The 21,459-nt window shown below is 48.3% G+C and overlaps 10 non-coding genes across 10 annotated transcripts; all 10 read left to right on the top strand.

The window, feature by feature from the left end:
• The first annotated feature begins 3,736 nt into the window (after positions 1–3,736).
• On the top strand, positions 3,737–3,809 carry Trnav-aac (transfer RNA valine (anticodon AAC)). The gene has a single exon. It is a non-coding gene; the product is annotated as a tRNA-Val (tRNA).
• A 209-nt stretch (positions 3,810–4,018) lies between these two features.
• Positions 4,019–4,091, top strand: Trnav-aac (transfer RNA valine (anticodon AAC)). The gene has a single exon. It is a non-coding gene; the product is annotated as a tRNA-Val (tRNA).
• Positions 4,092–4,162: 71 nt separating this feature from the next.
• Positions 4,163–4,235, top strand: Trnav-aac (transfer RNA valine (anticodon AAC)). Its single transcript has one exon. It is a non-coding gene; the product is annotated as a tRNA-Val (tRNA).
• Positions 4,236–4,306: 71 nt separating this feature from the next.
• Trnav-aac (transfer RNA valine (anticodon AAC)) lies at positions 4,307–4,379 on the top strand. The gene has a single exon. It is a non-coding gene; the product is annotated as a tRNA-Val (tRNA).
• A 71-nt stretch (positions 4,380–4,450) lies between these two features.
• Trnav-aac (transfer RNA valine (anticodon AAC)) lies at positions 4,451–4,523 on the top strand. The gene has a single exon. It is a non-coding gene; the product is annotated as a tRNA-Val (tRNA).
• A 71-nt stretch (positions 4,524–4,594) lies between these two features.
• Positions 4,595–4,667, top strand: Trnav-aac (transfer RNA valine (anticodon AAC)). Its single transcript has one exon. It is a non-coding gene; the product is annotated as a tRNA-Val (tRNA).
• Positions 4,668–9,620: 4,953 nt separating this feature from the next.
• Positions 9,621–9,693, top strand: Trnaa-agc (transfer RNA alanine (anticodon AGC)). The gene has a single exon. It is a non-coding gene; the product is annotated as a tRNA-Ala (tRNA).
• Positions 9,694–20,293: 10,600 nt separating this feature from the next.
• Trnaa-agc (transfer RNA alanine (anticodon AGC)) lies at positions 20,294–20,367 on the top strand. The gene has a single exon. It is a non-coding gene; the product is annotated as a tRNA-Ala (tRNA).
• Positions 20,368–20,562: 195 nt separating this feature from the next.
• Trnaa-agc (transfer RNA alanine (anticodon AGC)) lies at positions 20,563–20,635 on the top strand. Its single transcript has one exon. It is a non-coding gene; the product is annotated as a tRNA-Ala (tRNA).
• Positions 20,636–20,824: 189 nt separating this feature from the next.
• On the top strand, positions 20,825–20,897 carry Trnaa-agc (transfer RNA alanine (anticodon AGC)). The gene has a single exon. It is a non-coding gene; the product is annotated as a tRNA-Ala (tRNA).
• Positions 20,898–21,459: the final 562 nt, after the last annotated feature.

The raw sequence follows: 21,459 nt of genomic DNA, 5'->3' as shown, positions 1-21,459 counted from the left end.
TGGGCCGCCGGCGAAATCGCCTCTTGGGAGGCGCTCGAGCTTCAAACCAAAGCCGAACGTTCCGTCCGACAGAAAGCCTGGGGACCAAGCCCAGCAGACAAACAACGACGAGAAACCGGGCGGTCCCGGAGACGGCTAGCCGACGGCTGGTCGTGAGGGGTAAGCACCATGCTCCGGGCCTACCTCATTCTCTAGTTCATCATGGCTCCTAATCCGTCACTCAGTATTGCAACTCTAAACGTTAGAGGGCTGGCGGCTAGGCGTAGGCAGAGTCAAGTCCTACGGTTGGCCACTGACCAAGACATAGACGTTCTAGCTGTCCAGGAGACCAAGGTAGACGGGGAGGAGGAGACCGGGAGCATGGTGAGGCGTTTCACGACCAGATATTATGCGGTGGTGAGCCACGCGGTAGGGACGTCAGCGGGATGCGTCCTGTTTATTAAGAAGTTACGCGACCTTGTGGTTGAAAGTGTATTTTCATGTCAGACGGGAAGAATGGTCGTTTGCGACTTTGTTTGTGGTGGAGTCGAATTCAGAGTTATGTGCATATATGCGCCAAATGTTGTAGAAGAGCGTGCTGTATTTTTTTCGAATCTTTTTCAGTACATTAGCCGTGATAAGTGCATGATTTTGTTGGGGGATTTCAACTGTGTTTTGAGGGCTCGGGATCGATCCAATAATGCCGGTATTCGAGATAAAAGCAGTCACATACTTTCCAAGTTGATTAGTGATAGTGAACTAGACGATGTATGTGACTGTCTGGAGGGGGAGCGGGAGGTGATGTATACACGATTTCAAGGCAGTAGTCATGCGCGGTTAGACCGCTTGTACATGTCACAAGACATGATTCCAATGTGTCACAGTTATTCTGTCGCACCTGTGTCGTTCTCAGATCACTGCTTGGTGAAGTGTCACATCGGTATGAAGAAGAAGGAATCATCTTTTAACTGGGACCTATGGAAAATGAATGCCTTACTACTAAAAGACGAGCCATTTGTAGAGGCAATACATGAGGCCGTTATGGAAGTATGCGATGAAAGTACTGAAACCATAGCAGAGAAATGGGAATGGTTCAAACAAAAGGTAAAAATGAAAGCAATAGAAAGGTCGAGCTGCTTAAAGTTTGAGAGGGAAATGAAAGAACGAGACTTACGAAAGATACTTAATCAGCTGATAGCGCTGGAGTGCGAAGAGCCAGGGGCGTATAAGCAAGATATGCGAACCATCAAAGAAAAAATCGAACAGTTGGACAAAGAACGCTATCAAGGTGCGATTGTGCGAGCAAGAGCAAACGCATTAGTAGCGGGAGAGACGCCCACCAAAAGGGCACTAGGACTTGAAAAAGCTCATGGTCGACGTAATCATGTCGATAAGATCTCGTGGAATGGCACACTCGTCGAAGATAATAAGAGCATAGGCCGAGCGTTTTTAGAGTATTACCAGTCACTGTTTGCATATCAAGAAGCTAATGTAGATGAGTTCGAAAGGGTCTTTCTCAGTCGCATGCCGCGATTGAGTGACGACACGAAGGACCGATTAGAAGGGACTATAAGAGAACACGAAGTCGTAAAAGCAATAAATGATTTGAACAATGGCAAATCACCCGGACCTGACGGTCTGAGCGCGTGTTTTTATAAAGCCTTCAAGAAAGAACTTTCGCCCCTGCTAACAGGCCTGTTTAACGACGCGTATGTGAACAAAGCTTTGCCGCCTTCTTTTGGTAAAGCGCATACCATCTTGATACCTAAGAGTGACAAAGCGGAGAAACTTAGGCTCGTGACATCTTATAGGCCGATATCTTTAACCAATGTCGACTATAAGATTTTCATGAAGGTTTTGGCAGCCAGACTTCAAAGCGTCATCAAAGAAATCGTCGCAGACCACCAAACGTGTGGGATCAAAGGGAGGTCAATTTTTTCGAATATTCACACGATGCGGTGCGTGCTCGAGTGCTGTGACCTCACTTACGATGGCGTCGCAGTGCTCCAGCTTGACCTAGAGAAAGCTTTTGACTGTGTGTCTCATGATATTTTGTTTGCCATTCTGGATCACGTTAATGTAGGTGCCATCATCACTGAGGGAGTGGCATTGGCGTATCAGAACTGCACAACACGTTTAATTGTGAATAAATCATTGGGGGCCCCCATTAACGTCATGCGTTCTGTGCGTCAAGGCTGCCCCCTCAGTCCTCTTTTGTTTGCAGTTTACATTGAAACGATGTGTTTGGCGATAACTGAGAACGATCAAATACGCGGTTATAGCTTGGCAGCCACAGAAGTCAAGCTCCTGGCATATGCAGATGATATCGCCGTGTGTTGTACAAACAGAGAAAGCGTAACGGAAACAATACGCGTGGTGAAACAGTTTTGTGATGTAACGGGCAGTAAAGTGAACTGGGGTAAGTCCCTCGGTTTGTGGCACGGAGAGTGGTCCTCGGCCCCGGACAACTTTGCGAATGTGAGCTGGGTGAAAACCCCTACCAAGTATCTCGGTGTTCCCTTGGATAGCTACAAACAGAGCGAGGAATACTGGACGAACCAAATAAAAGAAACAAAAGAAAAAGCAGACAGGTGGAAAGGCATCAACCTGTCCATTTTCGCAAGGGCAACTGTATGTAATTTGTTTTTCATTACGAAGTTGTGGTACGTCATGCAGACGTTGTTTTGTTCAAGGGTAAATGTGCAAAGATTGCACAGAGTGTTCGCCGTTTTTATCTGGGACTCTAACTGGGAAAGATGTAGCCGAACAAATCTGTTCAGGCGGGTGAAGGAAGGTGGCCTGGGCTTGGCGCATCTTTTTGTACGACAGCTTGTCAATAGATTTTTGTTTTTTCGAGATGTGCGTGATCCTTTTCTGCGTACGGTATTACAGCTCAGATTAAGAGCTGCGCTGCCGGCGCTCATTGTTAGTACCAATAGTATGCCAGGAACGATTCGCGGCTATCTTAAAGAGGTAGTCGACAGTGTGCGCTTTCTTTCTGTGCGTTTTTCTTTCGATTATTTATCTGCCGTGAAAAGAAAGACATTATATAAAGATGTATGCGATATTATATTTCCAGTGCCATTGTACAGAGCGATATACAGTGGAGGACCAGGACAGGATGTCCTTAAACGGGTGAAAAGAATGGAGGTGCCTACTGGGGCAAAAACATTCTTTTTTAGGCTACACACAGGAACACTGTCAGTGAAGACATTCATGGAAGAACGCGGCTTCCTTGTACCATGGGGCCCACACTGCTTGATTTGCAAGCAACCTGAAACTGTAGATCATGTGTTTTTGCATTGCTGGGAAGGGGTGTACTTCTGGGACGTCCTAAAACGGACAATCAAGAAGGAGTTTCCGTTGAATCCGCATGGGATCAGGTACTTACCGATTGACAATGAGGACGGGGTTCCATACGACCTAATTATGCTCAATGGCCTCCACTGTTTATGGCGGGCACGAATGGCAGGGTACCATTGCGACCCAGATGCTAGGCCTGCTCGTATTTATTTTAGAGACAGTATGTCTCGTTTCATTGAAATGAAGAAAATGCAAGATATTGTACCCGATTGGCTGTCGAGGATAGAACCTCTGACAGCTTTAAAAGAATTTTAGTTTGACAACGCCAGTCCATGTTGGGCTGAGGCTTTCATGTTTTTCAGTATGTTCTGTAGGTGTTCTTTTTGTGATGTCTGTTTCTATACCGTGTGCATTGTACATTGTCAAAGACCGGCAATAAATAAATAAAAAAAAAGTGCTTGTGGTGTAGTGGTTATCACATCCGCCTAACACGCGGAAGGTCCCAGGTTCAATCCCTGGCAGGCACACGGCGCCTCTTTTTTTCTGTTCCTTAATTATTTGTTCTATTAAGACTACCTCGACATTAGCATTGACAGCTGTGCTTGTGGTGTAGTGGTTATCACATCCGCCTCGGAAGGTCCCAGGTTCAATCCCTGGCAGGCACACGGCGCCTATTTTTTTCTGTTCCTTAATTATTTGTTCTATTAAGACTACTTCGACATTAGCACTGACAGCTGTGCTTGTGGTGTAGTGGTTATCACATCCGCCTAACACGCGGAAGGTCCCAGGTTCAATCCCTGGCAGGCACACGGCGCCTCTTTTTTTCTGTTCCTTAATTATTTGTTTTATTAAGACTACTTCGACATTAGCACTGACAGCTGTGCTTGTGGTGTAGTGGTTATCACATCCGCCTAACACGCGGAAGGTCCCAGGTTCAATCCCTGGCAGGCACACGGCGCCTCTTTTTTTCTGTTCCTTAATTATTTGTTCTATTAAGACTACTTCGACATTAGCACTGACAGCTGTGCTTGTGGTGTAGTGGTTATCACATCCGCCTAACACGCGGAAGGTCCCAGGTTCAATCCCTGGCAGGCACACGGCGCCTATTTTTTTCTGTTCCTTAATTATTTGTTCTATTAAGACTCCTTCGACATTAGAACTGACAGCTGTGCTTGTGGTGTAGTGGTTATCACATCCGCCTAACACGCGGAAGCTCCCAGGTTCAATCCCTGGCAGGCACACTGCGCCTATTTTTTTCTGTACCTTAATTATTTGTTCTATTAAGACTCCTTCGACATTAAAACTGACAGCAGTGCTTGTGGTGTAGTGGTTATCACATCCGCCTAACACGCGGAAGGTCCCAGGTTCAATCCCTGGCAGGCACACGGCGCCTCTTTTTTTCTGTTCCTTAATTATTTGTTCTATTAAGACTACCTCGACATTAGCATTGACAGCTGTGCTTGCTTGTGGTGTAGTGGATTCTGCTTCCGGCAGCCGAGCTGTGCGGACGTGTGAATCATGGGCTCCGATGGAGCAGCTTTTGCGGCTACCAGCCGTGGTAACAGGCTTATCGAGAACGAGGAAATGAGCTACCAGTTTATTTTGCCACCTCTGCCCAAGGGACCTGTTGTAAAGAACACCGTGTTTTTGCATGGCGACGTGCGAGCAAGGCCCTACAGGGTCGAAGACTTCCGAGACGTGCTCGTCCCGACTGGATTGCTACCGGAAGTCGTGGCCCTTGGCGCCTACCAGATCAATCATGTTTGGGCGGTCACCTTCTCGAACGACGAGGCGGCGAAGAAACTGCTAGCATTGAAAGAACTCAACGTGAAAGGGCGTCGCTGCGTAGTCGTCGACCCTCAAGACCAACAGGTACGCCTTCGCCTTCATTGGTTGCTGTACTGGGTGGAGGACGAAGACGTAAAGACAGCGCTGGCAGCCTTTGGCAAGGTCATTGAAGTGACGCGAGAACGATGGCGCGTCAAAGGCGTCGGAGATAAGGATTCCACGTCTCGAACTGTTCTTCTGAAACTGAAGAGCGGAATGAAAGTTGACGACCTTCCGCACCAAATCCGAGTAGCAGGTGAACTGGCCCTTGTCGTGGTGCCTGGACGGCCAATGCAGTGCCTACGGTGCAAGGGTGTAGGGCATGTCCGTCGCGAGTGCAAGGTGCCGCGATGCTCGCGATGCCGTAATTTTGGCCACACTGAAGATCAGTGTGTACGCACGTACGCTACAGCCGTTGGGCCACCAGCAAGCGAAGTCACCGCAGAGATGAGGATGGATGCTGCTGAAGCCGAGGACGCCGCCAAAGGGGCGGGTGACCAGGAGAGCGCCAACAATGCGGAGGCGACAACAAAAACAGAGGGAGGTACGGAAGAAGTACTTGCTACTCCCCAAAGGAAAGACGAGCCATCAGGTCCTCCTGAAGAACTGGAGAAAGGCAGTGAAAACTGCCTTGTATCCGATGATACCGCGTACGTGGCAGAAAGTGGTGACCCGGCCCCAGACAGCGACGCTATGGATGTGAGCGGCAACACTCCCTTCAAAAGGCCGCTAGACGCCACCGACGGCAAAGCAACTCTGAAGAATCACGCCGACGGGCCGCCTGCAAAGTCAACTATGTTAAGAAGGAGCAGCTTCAAGCCCTGTCCAAACATCACTCGGGACAGGAAGGAGGGCGACAAGCCACCACCGACTACGGACCATGCCAGACCGCCGGACGGTCCCGGGGGCGTCTAGCCGCTGGCTAGACGTTGCGGTGAGCACGGTGCTCCGGGCCTTTCTCTCTTTCCCGTAGTATAGCAATGGCAACCAACCCGACGCTTAGCATGGGCACGCTAAACGTGAGAGGTCTGGCCGCCAAGCGTAAACAAAGCCAAGTGTACCGGATGATGGTGGACCAAGACCTCGATGTTCTAGCCGTGCAGGAGACAAAAGTCGAAGGGGAGGAGGAGACCCGGGGCATGGTGCTAAGGTTTACGCCTTCGTATTACGCGGTAGTGAGCCATGCCAAAGGAGCGTCAGCAGGTGTTATTTTATTTATTAAGAAGCTGCCCGGGCTATTCATCGAAAATTATTTTTCGTGCCCTTCTGGCAGACTAGTGTACTGCGACTTTGCTGTTGGTGATGATTCTTGGCGGGTGATATGTATATATGCACCCAATATATGCGATGAACGCAAGAAGTTTTTTTCAGCGTTAAAGGCGCAGATATGCGCGCATAGAAAGGTCATTATTATGGGAGATTTTAATTGTGTACTCAGTGATCGAGATAGAACAGGCAAGAGAACAAATGATAAAAGCTGTCATGTCCTCACTGAACTATTAGCCGAGTGTGACTTGGACGACGTGGCTGATTGCCTAGTCGGAACACGCCAGGTTCAATACACGCACTTCCAAGGCAATAGTCACGCTCGTCTTGACAGGATATACGTGACACTAGACGTTATACCCATATGTCGAAGCTACGATGTCATACCTGTTTCATTCACCGACCACTGTTTGGTCAAGACATGCGTTGGACGCAAAGGAAAAGGCAACACTTTCACGTGGGAAATGTGGAAAATGAATTCGAAATTGCTAAACGACGAGTCTTTTCGAAGCAATGTACAGGAACATTTGAAGGATGTAGAAAACAACAAAGTGGCGCAAATCGCTGAAAAATGGGAAATTTTTAAACAACGAATTAAGTTAACCGCCATCGACCGTTCCTGTAAAATAAAGTATGAAGAAAGAGCTAAAGAGAAAGAACTAAGGGCAGTGTTGGAAAAATTAACGGCCTTAGAGTGCAGCCAGCCGGGCGCATACAAGGACGATTTACGCAGCATCAAAGCGAAATTGGAGCTATGCGATGAAGAACGATATCGAGGAGCGATTATACGCGCAAGGGCAGAGGCATTGACAGCAGATGAAACGCCAACTAAACGCGCGCTAGGTCTGGAGAAAACGCATGCGCGGCGCAATCACATAGATACTATTGAAGTAGATAGTAATGAAATAACTGACGGTGAGGAGATAGCACAAGCGTTTTTCAAGCACTTCCAAGAACTTTTTGCATCGAGAACTGTTGACGTAGACGCCTTTAGAGCTGCGTTTTTGGGGCGTATGCCGCAACTCAGCGACGAGACGAAGAACAGGCTCGAGGCACCGATATCAACTCATGAAGTTGAACAAGCAATTGAAGATTTAAAAGCCGGAAAATCACCCGGTCCGGATGGCCTTTGTGCCGATTTTTATAAACTGTTTAAATCAGATCTATCGCCTCTACTCGCTGACGTGTTTAACGAAGCGTATGAAGTAAACGCATTGCCACTTTCTTTCGGGCAAGCGCACACTGTACTAATCCCTAAGACTGACCAGCCTGCGAAACTGAAACATGTAACGTCGTACAGACCAATATCACTTACCAACAGTGATTACAAAATATTCATGAAGATAATCGCAGACAGGTTACAAACAGTAATGGAAACCATAGTAGGTCGGCACCAAACATGCGGAATCAAAGGACGAAGCATTAACACGAACGTACACATAATGAGATCGATTTTGGAATGTTGTGACGCCTTAAGGGCACGAGTTGCGATTCTTCAACTTGACTTGGAGAAAGCTTTTGACTGTGTTGCTCACAGTATTTTATTTGCCATTCTTAAGCATATAAATGTCGGGTCCATAATTACTGACGGGGTAGCCATGGCGTACCGGAACGGAACTACTAGGCTTATAATTAACAAGACATTGGGGCCAACATCAGCATTCAACGTTCCGTGCGTCAAGGCTGCCCAGCCAGCCCACTTTTGTTCTGTATTTATCTAGAGAGTTTGTGTTTGGCAGTCATTGAGAACAAATGTATTCATGGGTTTACGATGCAAGCGTCAGAAGTCAAACTCCTGGCCTATGCTGACGACGTAGCCGTGTGTTGCAAAGACAAGGAGAGCATTTACAGACGATAAATGTTGTGAAAAACTTCGGTGAAATCACAGGTAGTAGAGTAAACTGGAGCAAGTGCCTCGGTATTTGGCATGGAGAATGGCCTGAGGCTCCTGCTTATATTGCGAATGTCAAGTGGTCAACAACGCCAGTAAGGTACTTAGGCGCACCACTCGAAGCTTACAAACAGAGTGACGAATACTGGCAGGCCAGCTTAAAAGTGCTAAAGAGAAGGCTGAGGCGTGGAAAGGCCAAATACCTTTCAGTATTTGCCAGGGCTACTGTATGCAACTTGTTTTTCGTCGCTAAGCTATGGTATGTCATGCAATTCATTTTCTGTAACAGGGTCAATGTGCAGAAATTCCACAGAGTTTTTGCCGTGTTTGTGTGGGGTTCCGGATGGGAGAGATGTTGTCGCAATAATTTGTTCAGACGGGTGAAAGATGGAGGATTAGGGCTGGCCCACCTGTTTGTTAGGCAACTTGTTGGACGTTTTATTTTCTTTCGGAACAACGATGATCCTTTTTTGCAAACAGTCTGTAGAGTTAGACTCGCGCACTTGTTGCCAGAGTTGATTGTATGCTCCCAAGGTGTGCCGGCGGCAGTGTTTGGTTTTTACAGGGAAATTGTATTCAGTGTTCGTTTCCTTGCTGTACGGTATTCGAAAGAATATTTGTTTAATGTCTCAAGGAAAAAGCTGCGCAACGATATAATGGACAGCCTTTTTCCCCCGCCTCTGTACAGAGCCATATACAGTCGAGGCCCAGGCCAGAATGTTTTTAAACGCGTCAAACGAATGCAGGTACCGCCAGGTATGAAAAGTTTCTTTTTCAAACTACACACAGGTACACTTTCAGTTGCAACGTTCCTAGAAGAAAGAGGCTTTTACATGCCATGGGGCTCACAATGTATAATTTGCAAACAACCTGAAACCATAGACCATGTTTTTTTACACTGCTGGGAAGGAGTATACTTATGGGATGTTTTACAGCGCACAATAAAGAAAGAATTTCCTCTTGACCCACATGGCATCAGATTTTTGCCGATAGATGACGATGACGGAACACCGTTTGATCAGATTATGCTGACTGGCCTCTACTGTATATGGCGCTCCCGCATGGCAGGCTTCTATTGCGATCCCGATAGAAGACCAGCCCGTGTGTATTTCCGGGAACAAATAAGACGTTTTCTTGATGTGGTTGCAACACAAGAGTGTCCCCCACCTTGGATGGCCAGGATGGAACCCCTGGCCAATCTTAAGGAATTCTGAACAAAGCCTGTTACAATATGACAGGCTGCATGTGCTTATTATTTATACTTAACGGATGAGAAGTCCATCTGTGTTTGTACATATGTTAGTTATGTTGGTATTCTATGTACCGCTGCTTACCGGTAATAAAGAAAAAAAGGGGGGGTGTAGCTCAGATGGTAGAGCGCTCGCTTAGCATGCGAGAGGTACTGGGATCGATACCCAGCACCTCCACAATTACTTTTTTCTTTTTTCTTTTGTGCTATCACGGAGGCGCGTTATATTTGATTGAATCAAACACTGCGCCTAATTAAGTGCCAGCGCGCGACGTAAGAACCGGTCTGCCCCCCTGTCAGAGCGTTCGTTTTCCGCCAGCATCAGCAAGTATTTACTGATCGGGTTATATGTGTATGCCTATAGCTCTCAGTCGGGGGTGTAGCTCGGATTCCATTTCCGGCTTTCGAGGGATACGGTCACGGAATGTCGCGCTCCGTCGGAGCGGTATCAGCGGCCCCAGCGGGTCGCGGGAACAGGTTTTTTGCTGCTTCTGAAGATTACCAAGTTATTCTGCCGAACCTGCCAACAGGAAAAATTGTGCTAAACACAGTGTTTATGCATGCTGACGTTACTGCTAGACCCTACAGAGTGGAAGACTTCAGGGACACATTGCTTCATCTTGGTGTGCTGGCCGACGTTATCACGTTAGGGGCGTACCAGATGAACCACGTCTGGGCTATCACCCTCAAGGACGCTGCGGCTACGAAGAAACTACTTGCTGCGAAGGACGTGAAGGTTAAAGAACACAAGTGCCTGATAGTCGACCCTAATGACCGAGGTATTCGCTTCAAGATTCACTGGCTGCTCCACGGTGTTGCTGACGAGGATGTGCGTGCCGCGCTATCGCCGTACGGGAAGGTGGTCGACGTGTCAAGGGAAAAGTGGCGTGCGCATGGCGTTCTCGACAAGGGCTCTACGACCCGTACGGTTACCTTGAAGTTGGGGCCGGGTTTCAAGATCGACGACATACCGCACCAAATGAAGGTGGCCGGTGAACCTGCGCTAATTGTTGTACCAGGCAGGGCCCCACTTTGCCTCCGTTGCAAATCTAGTGGGCATATACGCAGAGACTGCCAGGTAGAGCACTGCACGGGCTCGGGCTTACCCGAAAGCCCGGGCCCGGCCCGGCCCGTGGGCCGGGCCGGGCCGGGTAGAGCAGTTTTTTCACGGGCTCGGGCCGGGCTCGGGCACGGCGTGTGCTTTTTGAGCCGGGCCCGGGCCGGGCTCGGGCTTTCTGCGAAGTTATTCTCGGGCTTCTCAACTCTGAAAAACATGTATTTTTCGGTCTCGGGCCGGGTTCGGGCCGGTTTCGAGCCGGGCTCGGGCCGGGCTCGGGCCGGGCTCGGGCTTAAGTTAAAGGGGTGGCGGGCCGGGCCGGGCGGGTAACGTAGATTATTTCCGGGCCCGGGCCGGGCCTGGGTCTTGCCATAAAAGTTTTGATCGGGCTCGGGCGGGCCGCCCAATGTAAAAACGGGCCCGGGCCGGGCCCGGGCCGCAAAAATGGGCCCGTGCAGTGCTCTACTGCCAGGTGCCACGTTGTGCGCTTTGCCGACGGTATGGCCATGAGGACTCCCAATGTGCGAAAAGCTACGCAAGTGCTGCAGGATCCTTGAGGGGTGATGACACGTCAGAGCACCTCATGGACGAAGCTGATGCTGAAGAAACGGCGGGAGGTCAAACCTCAAGCGTCGAGGCGTCTTCTGGGCCGACCACGGTAGACGGGGGCAGACAACAGCAAGTCTTCCGAAGAAGAGTTCCCCCCCCCTCTCCCAAGGTACGGATGTGAAAGCTGATCCTAACAAGAACACCGAGGACGCTACCGAAGACGCCGAGGTGGACAAGTCCGCGTGTATGGACGTCACGGAAGCACCAAGCTCTGGTGTGGCAGCAAAGCGGGCTCACGAAGATACCAACGAGACAACGGCGAACACCGACGGCTAAGGGCAACCACCAACCAAGGCGGCTATCGTTCGGCGGCCCTCACTGAGACCTCGACCGAACGTGGCCACCGGTAAAAGTGTGGCGGCAACGCCGCCTACAGCGCTAACGTAGCGTAAGATCTGCCATGGCACGACGCCCTGGCATGCGGCTTTTTGCTGAGAGAACCACCACGATTCCCAGCCTTTCTTCATAGTCACTATGACTTCTATTCCTAAATCGCTACGTATCGCGACGATTAACGTCCGAGGGCTTGCGTCTAAACGAAAACAGTCAGCTGTACCGATTGGTGACTGAGTTTGACCTCGACATTGTGGCTATACAGGAAACTAAAGTTGATGGTGAAGTAGAGATTGGGAACATGGTTCGACGTTTTACGTTGTCTTACGACGCTGTGGTTAGCCATGCTGTAGGGACGTCAGCAGGTTGTTGCCTTCTTTTGCGCCAGAGCTTGGGCTTATCAATACAAGCGACATTAAGTTGTGACTCAGGGAGGCTCATCATCTGCGATTTTCTTTTTGCCGCTAAGGAGTGGCGTATGATTTGTGTGTATGCACCTAACAATGCGGAAGAGAGGCGAACCTTTTTCGAGCGTGTTAATCAATACTGTGACTGCCAGAAACTTGTCATTATTGCCGGTGATTTCAACTGTGTGCTTTCTGCAGCAGATAAAACTAGCAGACGAGATTTTAATGACATAAGCACTGTTATTCTTAGAGAAATTGTGAATGGTGGTGGTATGGAAGATGTAGGGCAATGTTTGGAAGGTACGCGAACCGTCCAATTTACTCATTTTCAAGGATCGAGTCATGCCCGATTGGATAGAATATATGCGTCTTTGGATATTATACCTTTGTGTCAACAGTATCATGTTACGCCAGTCTCCTTGAGTGATCACTGCTTAGTTTATTTTACTATAGCAAGTCGAGAAGACTCAAGGAATAATTTTAATTGGCAGTTATGGAAACTGAATTGTAAGCTGATTAATGACGATGTTTTTGTGAAGCAAGTAACGGATTTATTTAAAAAACTCAAGGAAAACAACAAAATTCCTTGGGGAGAAAGATGGGAATTATTAAAGAATCAGGTTAAAATAAAAGCACTGGAACGTTCAAGTGCAGTAGCTAGAGAAGCAAGGTTTCAAGAAAAAACACTACGCACGAACCTTCAACTGCTACTTAATCAAGAATCGCTCAGACCGGGTGAATTTATGGACGATATACGAGTGGTGAAGCGCAAGCTGGAGCTTATCGATACCGAACGGTACCGTGGTGCCTTAATACGCGCAAGAGCTGAAAGGCTGATAAGCGGAGAATCGCCGACGAAAAGAGCGTTGGGGGCGGAAAAGTGGCATGCGCGAAGGCAGCAAATAGTAGAAATTGAACGTGCAGGTGTGATCACTAAGGATACTGACGAAATTGTTAGAACGTTTTCGGAGTACTATCGTGCGTTGTTTGCTCGCAGCGTAGTTTATATCGACCCTTTCAAACGTGAGTTTGTTTCCTTGATGACACGGTTGGACGATGTGACAAGAGAAGCTTTGGAGCAGCCCATCACAAATGAAGAGGTGGATTTTGCGATAGAAAACATGAACTTAGGGAAATCGCCGGGTCCAGACGGCCTTGGTGCAGCGTTTTGTAAAACATTTAAGGGAACAGTCTCTCCAATTCTAACGCGTATTTATAACGAAGCTTACGAGCTTAAGTCGCTACCTCCATCTTTTGTTACTGCGCATACGATTCTTATACCTAAATATGATGATACAGTAAAATTACGAAATGTAACTGCCTATCGACCGATTAGCTTGAGAAACAGTGATTATAAAATCTTCATGAAAGTGTTAGCTAAGAGATTACAAACTGTTATCTCGGAAATTGTAGGGAAGCATCAGACATGCGGCATTAAAGGGCGCTCCATCACTACGAACACTCACGTGGCACGTTCTATTCTGGAATGTTGTAATGTTACGGGTGCTGGAGTAGCCATGCTACAGATAGACTTCGAGAAGGCGTTTGATAGGGTTCCCCATGACGCTCTCTTGTGTGTACTAGACCATGTAAATGTAGGCCATGTTATTAGAGAAGGCGTCGCGATGGCGTACAGCTCGTGCACGACGCAGTTAATAGTGAATAAAGTGGTTGGTGAGCGCATACCAGTGCTACAATCTCTGCGCCAGGGGTGCCCAATATCAGCATTGCTGTTTTGTTTGTACATCGAATCCTTTTGTCTACATGTTATTGCAAGCGAGCATATACGTGGGTTCAAACTGCAACAGGTAGAAGTGAGGTTGCTGGCCTATGCCGACGACATTGCCGCTTTTTGTACGGATTATGACAGTGGTCTGCATGTTATTAAAAGTGTGGAAAGTTTTTGTCTTTCAAGTGGAAGCTGCGTGAACTGGGGAAAGTCTCTGGGGTTTTGGCACGGCTATTGGCCGTCTGAGCCAGACACTTTCGCGAAATTAAGATTCGTGACCACTCCTGTTAAATATTTGGGAGTGCCCTTAGAAAATTATCAGGACAGCGAACCTTACTGGAGCAACGAAATAGGCAACTTACGCGAGAAAACCAATAACTGGAATGGCTGGAATCTGTCAGTCTTTGCAAGAGCGACAGTATGCAACTTATTTTTTATAAGTAAGTTGTGGTATGTAATGCAAGTGATACATTGTTCAAGAATGAATGTCCAGAAACTTCACAGAATATTTGCAGTGTTCGTTTGGGGCTCCTCATGGGAGCGAACAAGCAGAACCAATTTGTTTAGGCGAGTCCCTGATGGCGGGTTGGCGTTAGGCCATTTGTATCTACGTCAAATAGTTAATCGGTTTATGTTCTTCAGAGACGTAAAAGATCCCTTCCTTCGAACATTGTGCCAGGTTCGGTTGGGTAATGCCCTACCAGATCTTGTTGTCTCAACGGATCGCATCCACGGATGCATTCGGGGTTATTTGAAAGAGGTTGTTATGTCCACCCGTTTTATGTGTGTGCGGTTTTCTACAAACTACTTAAGTGATGTGGGTCGGAAAAAGTTATACAGGGACCTGTGTGATGTGGTGTTACCTGTGCCGCTATATAGATCTTTGTACAGTACCTCAAGAGGAAAGGATGTGCTTCAGCGTGTCAAGAAAATGATGGTACCACCAGGCGTCAAAACATTTTTCTTTCGTTTACACACCGGGACACTGACCGTCAAGACATGGATGGGAGAAAGGGGATTTTTGTGCCCTGGGGAGTACACTGCCAAATATGTAAGCGAGACGAAACTATTGACCATGTGTTTTTAGAGTGTTGGGACGCGGTATTCCTGTGGGACATTCTACAGAGGACCCTTAAGAAAGATTTTCCGCTGCACCCTCAAGGAATCCGATTCTTGGCTATCGATAACGAAGATGGAGTACCTTATGATTTAATTATGCTCATTGTATTGCACAGTGTCTGGAGATGTCGCATGGCCGTCCGAAATGCAGATGTTGACGCCAGAGCAGCTCGCCAATACTTCAAAGAAAGCATTCACAGATATGTAGAAGAACAGAAAGCACGAATACCTGTGCCACACTGGCTGCCTTGTGTAGAATTGCTTTTGAATATGAAATTTATTTAGAATTACTTTCTCCAAGACAGGAGAATCCCTTTAGCATTTGACTATATTTATGTATTTCAGTCCTGTATTTCTTGTAACTGGCAATAAAGAAAAAAAAAGGGTGTAGCTCAGATGGTGGAGCGCTCGCTTAGCATGCGAGAGGTACTGGGATCGATACCCAGCACCTCCACAATTTCTTTTTCTTTTTTCTTTTGTGCTATCACGGAGGCGCGTTATATTTGATTGAATCAAACACTGCGCCTAATTAAGTGCCAGCGCGCGACGTAAGAACCGGTCTGCTGCCACTGTCAGAGCGTTCGTTTTCCGCCAGCATCAGCAAGTATTTACTGATCGGGTTATATGTGTATGCCTATAGCTCTCAGTCGGGGGTGTAGCTCAGGACATTCTGCTTCCGGCCACCGAGCGTGACGGTTCGTGGGATCATGGCCTCTTCAAGGGCAGCGACAGCGGCTACTTTTGGCCGCGGAAACAGGTACAGCAACGACGAAGAAACGGAATACCAGTTTATTTTGCCTCAACTGCCAAAAGGACGAATAGTGAATAACACCGTGTTTCTGCATGGTGATGTACGAGCGAGGCCTTACAAGGTCGAAGATTTTAGGGATGCCCTAACGCCTACGAGCCTGCTGCCGGAAATTGTGTGCCTTGGGGCCTACCAAGTTAATCATGTGTGGGCGGTGACCCTCAGTGACGCAGCTGCAACGAAGCGCCTGCTGGCCTTGAAAGAACTTCAGGTGAAGGGGCGGCGATGTGTGATCGTCGACCCTCAGGATCAGCAGGTGAAGCTCAGACTTCACTGGCTGCTGCACGGTGTGGCCGAGGAAGACGTCCGGACTGCATTGGCGGCCTTCGGCAAGGTAGAAGAGGTGAGTCGAGAGAAGTGGCGTGTCCAAGGTGTCGCAGACAAATGTTCCACCACGAGGACTGTTCTTCTCAAGCTGAAGAGCGGCCTGAAAGTGGAAGATATCCCTCACCAGATACGTGTTGCCGGAGAGTTGGCCTTGGTGGTGGTACCCGGTCGGCCGATGCAGTGCCTCCGCTGCCAAGGCACTGGGCACGTGCGGCGGGAGTGTAAGGTGCCACGCTGCTCCCGGTGCCGACGTTACGGGCACATTGACACCGAATGCGTCAAGACCTACGCTACCGCGACTGGCCCAGCCGCGAGTCAAGAGGCAGCAGAACACGTCATGGATGTGGTCGAGACCGAAGACGCTGCTAAGGGAGCCGGAGACCTTGTGCACCCAGCGACAGGAGCTGGGTCGGTACCGGAGGGCGTTGACGCCAACGGAAAGGGAACTACGGAGCAAGTGACTGCGCCGGCACGGGTCGACGCGGAAGCTGTCCATGCAAAAGAAGGCGCAAGTGAAGACGAAGGAGACGACGACGATGGAGCGATGCAACAGAGCGAGGCCGCTATCGACGGTGACCGGGCTGCTAGTCTCGGAGCCACCTTCAAGCGTCCCCGTGATGAGGCCGAGGACAAGGACAACGCGGCAACCAGCTCCAGTGATGGGCCGCCGGCGAAATCGCCTCTTGGGAGGCGCTCGAGCTTCAAACCAAAGCCGAACGTTCCGTCCGACAGAAAGCCTGGGGACCAAGCCCAGCAGACAAACAACGACGAGAAACCGGGCGGTCCCGGAGACGGCTAGCCGACGGCTGGTCGTGAGGGGTAAGCACCATGCTCCGGGCCTACCTCATTCTCTAGTTCATCATGGCTCCTAATCCGTCACTCAGTATTGCAACTCTAAACGTTAGAGGGCTGGCGGCTAGGCGTAGGCAGAGTCAAGTCCTACGGTTGGCCACTGACCAAGACATAGACGTTCTAGCTGTCCAGGAGACCAAGGTAGACGGGGAGGAGGAGACCGGGAGCATGGTGAGGCGTTTCACGACCAGATATTATGCGGTGGTGAGCCACGCGGTAGGGACGTCAGCTGGATGCGTCCTGTTTATTAAGAAGTTACCCGACCTTGTGGTTGAAAGTGTATTTTCATGTCAGACGGGAAGAATGGTCGTTTGCGACTTTGTTTGTGGTGGAGTCGAATTCAGAGTTATGTGCATATATGCGCCAAATGTTGTAGAAGAGCGTGCTGTATTTTTTTTCGAATCTTTTTCAGTACATTAGCCGTGATAAGTGCATGATTTTGTTGGGGGATTTCAACTGTGTTTTGAGGGCTCGGGATCGATCCAATAATGCCGGTATTCGAGATAAAAGCAGTCACATACTTTCTAAGTTGATTAGTGATAGTGAACTAGACGATGTATGTGACTGTCTGGAGGGGGAGCGGGAGGTGATGTATACACGATTTCAAGGCAGTAGTCATGCGCGGTTAGACCGCTTGTACATGTCACAAGACATGATTCCAATGTGTCACAGTTATTCTGTCGCACCTGTGTCGTTCTCAGATCACTGCTTGGTGAAGTGTCACATCGGTATGAAGAAGAAGGAATCATCTTTTAACTGGGAACTATGGAAAATGAATGCCTTACTACTAAAAGACGAGCCATTTGTAGAGGCAATACATGAGGCCGTTATGGAAGTATGCGATGAAAGTACTGAAACCATAGCAGAGAAATGGGAATGGTTCAAACAAAAGGTAAAAATGAAAGCAATAGAAAGGTCGAGCTGCTTAAAGTTTGAAAGGGAAATGAAAGAACGAGACTTACGAAAGATACTTAATCAGCTGATAGCGCTGGAGTGCGAAGAGCCAGGGGCGTATAAGCAAGATATGCGAACCATTCAAAGAAAAAATCGAACAGTTGGACAAAGAACGCTATCAAGGTGCGATTGTGCGCGCAAGAGCAAACGCATTAGTAGCGGGGGAGACGCCCACCAAAAGGGCACTAGGACTTGAAAAAGCTCATGGTCGACGTAATCATGTCGATAAGATCTCGTGGAATGGCACACTCGTCGAAGACAATAAGAGCATAGGCCGAGCGTTTTTAGAGTATTACCAGTCACTGTTTGCATATCAAGAAGCTAATGTAGATGAGTTCAAAAGGGTCTTTCTCAGTCGCATGCCGCGATTGAGTGACGACACGAAGGACCGATTAGAAGGGACTATAAGAGAACACGAAGTCGTAAAAGCAATAAATGATTTGAACAATGGCAAATCACCCGGACCTGACGGTCTGAGCGCGTGTTTTTATAAAGCCTTCAAGAAAGAACTTTCGCCCCTGCTAACAGGCCTGTTTAACGATGCGTATGTGAACAAAGCTTTGCCACCTTCTTTTGGTAAAGCGCATACCATCTTGATACCTAAGAGTGACAAAGCGGAGAAACTTAGGCTCGTGACATCTTATAGGCCGATATCTTTAACCAATGTCGACTATAAGATTTTCATGAAGGTTTTGGCAGCCAGACTTCAAAGCGTCATCAAAGAAATCGTCGCAGACCACCAAACGTGTGGGATCAAAGGGAGGTCAATTTTTTCGAATATTCACACGATGCGGTGCGTGCTCGAGTGCTGTGACCTCACTTACGATGGCGTCGCAGTGCTCCAGCTTGACCTAGAGAAAGCTTTTGACTGTGTGTCTCATGATATTTTGTTTGCCATTCTGGATCACGTTAATGTAGGTGCCATCATCACTGAGGGAGTGGCATTGGCGTATCAGAACTGCACAACACGTTTAATTGTGAATAAATCATTGGGGGCCCCCATTAACGTCATGCGTTCTGTGCGTCAAGGCTGCCCCCTCAGTCCTCTTTTGTTTGCAGTTTACATTGAAACGATGTGTTTGGCGATAACTGAGAACGATCAAATACGCGGTTATAGCTTGGCAGCCACAGAAGTCAAGCTCCTGGCATATGCAGATGATATCGCCGTGTGTTGTACAAACAGAGAAAGTGTAACAGAAACGATACACGTTGTGAAACAGTATTGTGATGTGACGGGCAGTAAAGTGAACTGGGGTAAGTCCCTCGGTTTGTGGCACGGAGAGTGGTCCTCGGCCCCGGACAACTTTGCGAATGTGAGCTGGGTGAAAATCCCTACCAAGTATCTCGGTGTTCCCTTGGATAGCTACAAACAGAGCGAGGATACTGGACGAACCAAATAAAAGAAACAAAGAAAAAGCAGACAGGTGGAAAGGCATCAACCTGTCCATTTTCGCAAGGGCAACTGTATGTAATTTGTTTTTCATTACGAAGTTGTGGTACGTCATGCAGACGTTGTTTTGTTCAAGGGTAAATGTGCAAAGATTGCACAGAGTGTTCGCCGTTTTTATCTGGGACTCCAACTGGGAAAGATGTAGCCGAACAAACCTGTTCAGGCGGGTGAAGGAAGGGGGGCTGGGCTTGGCGCATCTTTTTGTACGACAGCTTGTCAATAGATTTTTGTTTTTTCGGGATGTGCGCGATCCATTTCTGCGTACGGTATTACAGCTCAGGTTAAGAGCCGCTTTGCCGGCACTCATTGTTAGTACCAACAGTATGCCAGGAACGATTCGCGGCTATCGAAAAGAAGTTGTTGATAGCGTGCGCTTTCTTTCTGTGCGTTTTTCTTTCGATTATTTATCTGGCGTGAAAAGAAAGACGTTATATAGAGATGTATGCGATATTGTATTCCCAGTGCCATTGTACAGAGCGGTATACAGTGGAGGACCAGGACAGGATGTCCTTAAACGGGTGAAAAGAATGGAGGTGCCTACTGGGGTAAAAACATTCTTTTTTAGGCTACACTCAGGAACACTGTCAGTGAAAACATTCATGGAAGAACGTGGCTTCCTTGTACCATGGGGCTCATATTGCTTGATCTGCAAGCAACCTGAAACCATAGATCATGTGTTCATTGCATTGCTGGGAAGGTGTCTACTTCTGGGACGTCCTAAAACGGACAATGAAGAAGGATTTTCCATTGAGTCCGCATGGGATAAGGTACCTAGCGATAAACAATGAGGACGGAGTTCCATACGATTTAATAATGCTCCAGGGCCTCCACTGTTTATGGCGGGCGAGGATGGCTGGGTACCATTGCGACCCAGACGCTAGGCCTGCACGCATTTATTTTCGAGAGAGTATGTCTCGCTTTATTGCAATAAAGAAAACACAAGATTGTGTACCCGATTGGCTGTCGAGGCTAGAACCTTTGACAGCTTTAAAAGAATTTTAGATAGACAACGCCAGTCCATGTAGGACAGGTGGCTTTTCTGTTTTTCAATATGTTTTGTAGTTATTTTTGTGCTATTGTTCTCTAGTGTGTGCTCTGTAAATTGTCAAAGACCGGCAATAATAAAAAAAAAAGGCGGGTGTAGCTCAGATGGTAGAGCGCTCGCTTAGCATGCGAGAGGTACTGGGATCGATACCCAGCACCTCCACAATTTCCTTTTATTCTTTCTTTTGTCCTATCACGGAGGCGCGTTATATTTGATTGAATCAAACACTGCGCCTAATTAAGTGCCAGCGCGCGACGTAAGAACCGGTCTGCCGCCCTTGTCAGAGCGTTCGTTTTCCGCCAGCGTCAGCAAGTATTTACTGATCGGGTTATATGTGTATGCCTATAGCTCTCAGTCGGGGGTGTAGCTCAGATGGTAGAGCGCTCGCTTAGCATGCGAGAGGTACTGGGATCGATACCCAGCACCTCCACAATTTCTTTTTTCTTTTGTGCTATCACGGAGGCGCGTTATATTTGATTGAATCAAACACTGCGCCTAATTAAGTGCCAGCGCGCGACGTAAGAACCGGTCTGCCGCCACTGTCAGAGCGTTCGTTTTCCGCCAGCGTCAGCAAGTATTTACTGATCGGGTTATATGTGTATGCCTATAGCTCTCAGTCGGGGGTGTAGCTCAGATGGTAGAGCGCTCGCTTAGCATGCGAGAGGTACTGGGATCGATACCCAGCACCTCCGCAATTTCTTTTTTCTTTTGTGCTATCACGGAGGCGCGTTATATTTGATTGAATCAAACACTGCGCCTAATTAAGTGCCAGTGCGCGACGTAAGAACCGGTCTGCCGCCACTGTCAGAGCGTTCTTTTTCCGCCAGCGTCAGCAAGTATTTACTGGTCGGGTTATATGTGTATGCCTATAGCTCTCAGTCGGGGGTGTAGCTCAGATGGGACGCGCCGCTGGTGTAGTGCTTTTTCTGCCGCGCTAGCGAGCGGACGTGTTGAACATGAGCTCCATAGGAGCCGCTTCAGCGGCCCAGCAGGGCCGCGGTATCAGGAATTTTTGCTCAGAAGAGCCGGACTATCAAGTTTTGCTGCCTCAACTGCCTACAGGTCGGATTGTTTTAAATACATTGTTTTTACATGCTGATGTGCGTGCCAGGCCGTATCGGGTGGAGCACTTCCGCGACGCACTGGCTAGCTTTGGCTTACTGCCGGATGTTATCGCCCTAGAGGCGTATCAAATGAGCCACGTTTGGGCAGTGACTTTCAAGAGCGATGAAGGTGTCAAAAGGCTTGCAAGCG

The sequence above is a fragment of the Dermacentor silvarum genome, chromosome 10, assembly GCF_013339745.2.
Source record: "Dermacentor silvarum isolate Dsil-2018 chromosome 10, BIME_Dsil_1.4, whole genome shotgun sequence".
Lineage (NCBI taxonomy): Eukaryota > Metazoa > Arthropoda > Arachnida > Ixodida > Ixodidae > Dermacentor > Dermacentor silvarum.
The sequence above is the reverse complement of the archived record's forward strand: the minus strand, read 5'-3'. Positions and strand labels throughout refer to the sequence as shown.